Genomic DNA, 9,233 nt, shown 5'->3' with positions numbered 1-9,233 from the left:
TGCATTATAAAAATTAGCAGGGAAGAGATGTTTATTTGTCGATATATAAAAAAGAATAGTAATATAAAGAAACATTTTTTTTTAATTATTTCTGAATAAAAAATTAATATTAAGAATTGGTTTGAAGACATTGTTATACAACGGGGTATTGCAGTTACACATTTTTTACTATCTTTAAGAGCATTTAAAGGTGGCTTGTATTAAATCTTTGAAAAGATTTTTTTCGGAACTATGATCATGTTGTTTCGTATTTTATTGGGAAAGAGATATAATTTTGGAAAAATCCATAACAAAAGCAGTCTTTCTCTTCATGAGCTATAACTGGCGGGGTGTCAGTTTGATATCATTGACAACTGCTTACCGAGCTTCTGACCCATGGTTTTTTAATTACTCACATGTTAAGGGAAAACATATTTGTGCTCCCGAATGAGAACAATGCTCTTTAAAATTATCATAGGAGAACAAAGTTTTTATTCAATATACAAAAATTAATATAATATTTTGTTGAGGTATTAGATATGAAGCTAAATATAAACCTAAGAGTAAATTTTTGAATATTTACAGAACATCTTTTTATATATTATGGTCTTGCGGATCTTTAACAAATATTTTTTAAACCTATTTGACATTTGACAACAACCGCATTTAATGCTGGCTGGCATGTGATAGATATTTAATAATTATATTTTTCGCAAATATCAAATTATATTAAAATATTGTCTTATGTGATTTGATAAGTTTGCATTTAACGAACGGTCTAGATTCATTTTGAGATATGATTATTAGGATATATTTTTTGACTTCATTTTTCAAGAGATGTATTCTCTATCATGAAGACCATGAATATGAAACAATAAGTAAATTTTAAATAATACAATTAAAAATTTTAGTAAGAAAACATTTGGACCCTTAGTATATTTTGTTTTCAGATAGAAGTAACATCTACTTGCATCCATCTTTGAGATGGATGATTTACACTTTTTTGGACTATGTAGCCCCGCATTAGTAAATTTTCCTTTGTGGACTGCAGGTGTAGCTTTTCTTTTATTCCTTTATAGGATTAAAATATTAATGGGTGTGGTTTCTATAAAGTTGCAACCCTAAACCATCCAATTAAGGCGCACCTCTAAACTTTATCTAATTTTGGTATAAAAAGTTGAGGATTATCCTAAAATCTATTTTAAGATCTAATTATAACTTTTAAACTCCAAAATGGTTATAATCAAGTATATCTATAAACATATGAAAAATCTTGAAAATAGACGGTCTAGATAATGTGTGGCAATATGCACTGTTTCAAGTACCGAAAATATTTTTTTTTCTCATATTCATACATCTCATTGTCGAGATCATCAATTAAAGTGTTTTAAAAAATTTAAAAAGTATTTTCCCATGGATTTTTGAGGTGCATATGGAATTCTACATTTTAAAGTTGCAACCTTATATAAACTTCTACAATTATTAATTAAATTGTGAAATCTACGTGGGTTAATTTGATTATAGCCCTATATTTATTTTCTTAATAGGTGAATGGCGGTACTATTTTTGCTAAATAAAAAATACAGTCGTCATCGCAATTGTAGCTTTCAAATCTGAATGATCTTTCTTCTCTATTTCCCATTGAAAGGGAAAGTATTTCTTATTTTTAGGACAATGTAAAGGTCGTGTGTATTTAGCATTTAACATATTTTCGAGGTTGCCCTCCCCCTCTCTCTCTCCACACATCGTTAACCTCCCTTTATTTCTACTATCTTGAACCTAAATATGCTTCACCATGCTTGAATTTCTCTTTTGAAGCCCCTATTAATTAATAGGATTACCTATAAAAAAACTTTTGTAAATGGACAGCTCAATCATTTTTGTCCCGTAAATTTTAAAATGAGACCTTCTAAGAGTGTTACTGATTATACCCAAAATTTCAAAATGAAGTTTTCGGAATATGTGACACACCTCAAGCTATCAAATTTGACATTTAATTAGTGGGAATAATTGTGATATCCATGTACAAAAGATAAATGATCTCTTTATAAACAATCATTTGAAAAATACTTAGTTGCATGCTCCAATCTTCGAATTGCTTAGCTCATACGTAAGCCAAACTCGAACTTTTGTCAAGGGGTTTAAAGAAGTACATGCAGGCTTGCCTACCAAGGCACATAAAATCTCCCTTGTCAACCATAGTTGGATGGTGGAGATTCTTGGCTAGCCTTCATAAAACCTCCATCATCCAACTTGGTTGGACTGTGGAGATTGCAAAGATATCCAGTAATCTTCACCGTTCATTACATTAGCAGGCTGACCCACATGCAACAATTTACCTTTAGAGCCCATTTGATTCCTTGGAAATGGGAATCCTGAAATAACATTTCCATGGAAACAACACAGACGGACTTGTTTGGTTTCTTCTAAAGACGGAATTAACAATTTTGTAGGGAGTTCTGTATCCTCATTTTAAGCCAAATTTCAGGAAATGTCAATTCATTCCAAATAAATAAAATAAATATTTCTTGAAAATCAAAAGTTAAACGTCATACCCTAATGTTATTAATGTTATTATTAATATTAATACTACAATTATTATTGTTATTAGTATATTCTTATATAAAATATAAAAAGAGTGATTATTTAAATATATTTTTATTATAATATAATGTTATTATCTTAATATAATAATTTTATATTATATTACGATTGAAATATTCATATTTTATTATGATATTTTAAATATTATAATATTATATTAATAGTAATCAAACATATTATATTATTATATAATTAGCCAACTCTAATCAGTTAAGATAAGACTTGGATGATGATGCTTGGAAATACAATATGATGTCATAATAATACTTATAAAATAATATTATATTCTACTTAATAATATAACAATATTAATAATATTTATTATTATAATTATTACAATATAATAACTATAATATATTAAATAACTATAATGATATAATGATAATTATTATTATTACAATGCTGCTATTATATGATAAAAATATTATTATAATATAATAATACTATAATGCATATTATCACTAATAAAATAATATTATATTATTATCTAAATACTGTTATTATAATATAATATTATAAACTTGACAATTTTGAAATCTCGCTATTTATTCATCACTTGGACAAACACTTACAAAAAAGGACTTCAATGATTCTTAAGTCAAATATTAATAACATGAAAATTGTTAAATTTCCTAAAGATACATCTTCTAGGCAATCAAAACTGTGAAGATGCATCTTCAAGGTCTCTGCCAAATATTATTCAAGCAACATACACCATCTTCCAGAAAGTGCTGATTCTAGGACATACCAATTCCAGGATTGATGTATAAAGAGATTTGAAAAAGTCAAAATTTTAGCGTTATTATTATTATTTTTTGTCTATTTTTTTTACAAATAGAAATTGCGCTAGGATAAGTTAAGTAGGAGGATTTTTTGTGCATGAGTTTTAGTAAGGGATTGAATTGTCGAATGCCTATGGCTTGAATTGTCGAATGCCTACCTTTTGATTTAGGAATAGCTTATTTTAAGTATAAATTATTTTTTAGAAAGAAAAGATAACATGATATTTAGAGAGAGAGATGGAGATAATGATTAACGTGGGAGTTAGAGAAAAAGAAATATGAAAGAGTTTATTTTTTTGTGGGTTGTTTTATTTTATATTTATTCTCTTCATAGTGTATTTAAAGAGAAGAAGTTCTTCAATGAAGAAGATAATTTAATTTGAGTAAAGAGTTCTTATGAAAAGATCTTTTGGAGACTCCCTTGTAAACTTAGAGAGATTAAATTATCTCACCCTTTATTATTATATTTATTTTATTTTATTTTAGATAAATATACTGAATATTATTAAATCACTGAAACTATTACAATGATAGAGTTAAATATTTTAATTATGTCTTCCCTCCATCAAGGATACGCAATCCCCAAGAGTCCCATTTTTCGAAACCAAACGGGGCCTATTTGCAACCGACGTGAGCCGATTACGAATACTCGCTCAGAATAGAGGGAGTAACTTTATGGGTAGGCAGAGTAGCTGCATAAATCTAAAATAATCTCCTACTAAAGTTTCTTTCATCACTTCTCATTGTCGCTTTTTCCTATTGTTAATCTTTATTTCAGGTGAGGACGGTCTCCCGAGAGCAGGTGAGGCTCTTGAGGGCTGCAGTTCATGATGTAAGCCTTTCAACTTTCATTTCATATATATTGGCATCAGTCATAAAGTGTAAAAAAATTTCTTTTCAACTTTGAGTTTGGTCAATGAAATAAATGTAGCCACCCAATTTCACATCCAATAGTCAAGAGTAATTATGAGCACCTTGTGCCAAAAGCAAATAGTAATAATTGTGGCTCATGTCATAGGAAGCTGAGGCGAACGTGAGGCCAATGCAGCCGATCAATCGACGAGCTGTTCCCCTCTACTCCCAAGGCGTCTTTCAACTGATCTCCACACTTGACTTCAACTTATACTAATATTGAAGAACTATATTTGAATTTCTTGTGTTTATTCTTTTGGGGCATATAATTTATATGTTACTTAGGTAATATATATTATACTAGTTCATATTAATTTATATACAAATATAAAGAGGTTCCCTTCAATTCTTCTTTACTTGATGTAACCAGTGATTTAAAAAACTACTAGTTCATATTAAATTAAATACAAATATAAAGAGGTTTCCTTCAATTCTTCTTTATTTGTTGTAACCAGTGATTTAAAAAACTGATCGGTGACTAGGATGGATCAGTGAATTGGCGGCGTGCATCGCCATTTTACTGTGAGCTAGCCATGAACCAATCTGAATCGGTGTTTTTATTGTAGAAAAATGGCGTTTTTATTGTAGCAAAACATCATTACACTCTAGCAAATCGCCGGTTTTGTTCTAGACTTGGACGATTTCATGGGGTGACCGATTCCCGAGTTGGACGGGGCAATTCCATACCGACCCGATGTTTTTAAAATCATTGGTTGCAACCATAGGTAGAAATCTTTTAATCTATTAAAGGTGTTTATTGATTCGCCAAGTTGCGTTAAAAGTCGTCACAACTTGTTGGGTTCGTGATCTTCTGGCAACCTTGTGGCATTAGATTTCCACAAGGACTTGGCCTTATGAAAAAAAGTAAAACCCTACCTTAAAACCTAATCTGAAAAACACTTCCGGTATGGGACATCCTATGATGGCTATAAAATCTATTTCCACCACTGATTGTGAAATTGGTAGATGAAAAATCAGTACCGATCTCACAAATTTGTGAACACTTGAATCTGGGGCTGATCTAAAGGTCACAATTGAATTTTGTATTTAAATTTTAATATTTTTCTACAAATAAAAATGACATAAAATTTAGGGGCATCCACTATTCTCATTAATGCGCACCTAATAAAAATACTAAATGAATAATTCAAAAAATTAAATAGATCTAAATACCCCTAAAAGATTCAAGGGTATTTTAGCCCATTCAACTTTTTGTTAATTATTGTTTTGATATTTTGATTAGATTTGCCGAGTTCTTAAGAATAGATCCTCCAAATTTCAAATGATTTGAATTTCTTGGTAAAAAATGTAAAATTCAAATATAAAATTAAATCATAATCATAGATCGGTCCAGATTCAATTTTGGCCGTTGAGCGTTTGTTGTATCTATCTACCATCGAGCAATATGTGTATTTTTAGACTTTAAAATCCTACTTCTTTTTCATATCCATAATGATCATGTTTGAAATGATCAATATGATGGCTTTCCAACACCATGACTGCAGTGCTCCAAGAGCTCTGAGATGGGGCTTTACTTTTTCTCCTTAAGCCTAAGCCTTATTTTCACCCTTTCCTTATATTTATTGGCATGTAATTTAGGAGAACTAGTGACGCATTGTCAACTCGATGTGTCCATGTTGCATCTTCGGATCGGTCGAAATTAGTAAAATTCGATAATCTGCCCATATCATTGGGTGTAAACATCAAGTGTCATAGTTCTCGAAGTTCTCAGTTGAAAGACTTATGAAAGTTTGATGGTGTGGCTGAAAATATACTTGTACAGGGCAATACTCTTACGGGATATACTTGATGAGATAAACCTAAACCTACTACTCAAGAGAGACATATGATATGGAGAAAGCAGTATGGATCCAAATTTTGTACAGATCAAACATGTTCTCTCATGTGAGAATGTAAAAGTTGCACTATTAGTTCGGATTGGTTGGCCATTGTTGGCACGCAACTCAAGAAAGGCATTCTTGGAAGCAGAGACCTAAGGGCATATATATATATATATATATATATATATATATATATATATATATATATATATATATATCTGGGCAATAATCTAATGTAACGGTTGTATCATATTATAATGCAACCACACTTCTTTTAGAAAATTATGTTTGTGGTATTTTTATGACCCATAATTTTACGCACATTCTCTCTCTTTATCTCGATAATCAATCTTAGAAAAGAAAAATTTCGATTTGAATCCTAGATATGGTCAAAATGAGTCCCCCTCCAACAACGAATCTAGGCCATTCATTTGGTGAATTGCAAGATCATCTCCTTTACAAACTCAAACTCATTTTTTCTTTTTTTAACATTGTTCATCCAATGATAATAAATGTATCTTAAAAACTTGGAAAAGAAAAAATCATTCTAAGGTCCAGATCTAAGCATCTTATCAAAATGGACGGCCTATGTTACTTGGGCTAAAAACTTACATTTGAGGTTGCGTTTTCAAATTTTTCTTTTCTATGATTGTTCATTAGAATGAAAAGAGTGCATATTTTAAAATTTTGATCAAACAAATAGTCCTAATATGATTTTTGAAAATTGGTGCATTATACAATGATACAACCGTTGCATGAAATCACCGCCCTATATATATATATATATATATATATATATATATATATATATATATATATATATATATATATATATATATATATATATATATATATATATATATATATATATATATATATATATATATATATATATATATATATATATATATATATATATATATATATATATATATATATATATATATAATAATAATAATTTCATTTTTTAATTCTCGGAACGGCCCCAAAATAATAATGGATCCCAACTGAACCATCACAATAATAAGCAAGGCTAACCTCATAGAGCCCATAGATTAAAGAAAGGTTTTCGGATATTATGCTAAAGATTGTTTGCATAATCAAGCAGATTAGATCACCAATAAACATGTATTTAATGTTTTACATTTTAGATTAGACCTATTTTGAGGTGAAAGTATGATATTGGCTGAATATCCTACTCTTAAATGATCAAGGGACGGATGACTAGTAAAAATATTATGGGAAGTTGAAAAAACTAGTTCAGTAGGAGTCTAATTAAGGATATCCCCCCACCGCTTCTCACTATAAGTCAAGCGAGAGAATAGAGTGCCCCGTCATGCTCCTCACCATCTCTACCCAAATCTTATTCATCTCTTAACCACTCCATTTCGGTTATGTAGAGCATGACATATTAGTGTGATACATCCTCCAACAAAAAAATCCAAAAAAGGTTGATGACTACTCACCTTCCAATCGGTTTTAAAGAACCTTAACCTTCTTATCTATTTGTATTTCTAAGCATAAATGGATTAAGTCCACTTGTAAGAAGACTATAAACAGTAGAAAGTTGTCAATGAAACAAATAACACCCATGCAACTATTTGCATTGAGCAAGTATTTGCATTCAGTGTTTTTTATTTCTGAGTAAAACAATCTCAAGGCACCCGCAGACAATTTGTAAATTTCATACACCCTCGAAAAGGAGCTATGAAAAACCTCTGTTTTGAGTGGTTACAACTTACTGGGGACCGAAGTTTTTAAGAGAAGAGGTGCAATCAATACAATATGGATAATGCCATGCTCAGGAATGGACCCTAGTATGAGAAGGATCTTTCTGTTCTCTTAAAGGGCTGGATCTCTTGTATCTCTTGCTTCACTTTTTGCTTATGTATTCCCACCTTCCGAATAATGTGTTTACTTTACCTGGTAAATAATTAGGTCTCAAATTTTACTGGTTATCCTATCGGCCGCTCCCTCTTTTTGGGCTCCTCTTTTGTCTCCTCCCTTGCTCTCTATTTCATGACTATTTATAGTGATATTCATCTACTGCAAGGAGACTGTCAGTCGTGCTTATAGTCATGGAAAAGTAAGGCAGTTATTCAATGAACCAGTAAACGAGTGTTGTTTCATTACCAATAGTTGCTTAGGATTCATCCCTTAGTAACCATACAAGAGTGGATGCAAGATATGTGCCTATATCCCAATTGTGTGCTCCATCTCCTGGTGTATGTAGTTGAATCCAAGCCTGATCCGATACGAGATCTGGTGCAAATGTTCTTTTATACTGAGTTACTTAAAATATTCGGTCAAACTCTGACCCAAAAGTATCAGATCTCACTGAAAAGATAGAACTCAAAAGAATAGTCACATAAAAGTTGAGAAACAAAACCTAAACAAAAGCAGGAAGCAAATAAAACACTGAGGCCCAAAGAAAAATAAACGAAAAATAAAAAACTGAAAATAAATGAGTAATAAAGGACTTACGAACGGTTGTGGCTCTCCAGCCCGGCACCCGGAGCATAAACCTTGATCAGAGCTTTATTGGATGATGGAATCCGCTTTTCATTTGAAATGACTAATTTATGTTTGTTTTTGAATGAACTAAACGAAAGAGGCTCCTAAACATCAAAGGTCCAAGGCATTAGGGATTGATAAATGAATGGTTTCTCTCAATGAAATGGGTGATAATGGTGTCTTGAAAAATTTTGGTTTCTGGTTTTAAGCCTAGGGTTTCTAAGGAACTTGGTTAAGGCTTAAGATTTAGGTTAACTTAGGGTTTTGGGGATCCAAAATAGGGTTTTTATAAACAAATATGCATGAGAAATTAGAAGACACTGATCTACAACCAATCAGAAACTGACAGTTGTCCACGCTCCACCGCGCACATTTCACATCTTTTGCCTCACAACTTTTGGCACACTTTACTAACTTACTCTAACTAACATGGATTTATCACGATTTTAATTTTAAAGGTATTTCCTTGCTATTTTTTTTACCAAAATAACCAAACTAATATAGTTTTTTAATTCCTCATTGCTTTTCAATTGCAAAACTTGTCTTTTTTTTTTTTTTTTAAGTTTAGGTTTCTTAAGGTTAATTTCTAAGGGGTTTAGGA

This window comes from Amborella trichopoda, chromosome 4 (genome assembly GCF_054954075.1).
Source record: "Amborella trichopoda isolate Santa Cruz 75 chromosome 4, AtrichopodaSantaCruz75HAP2 v2.0, whole genome shotgun sequence".
Lineage (NCBI taxonomy): Eukaryota > Viridiplantae > Streptophyta > Magnoliopsida > Amborellales > Amborellaceae > Amborella > Amborella trichopoda.
Note: the sequence above shows the minus strand (reverse complement) of the source record.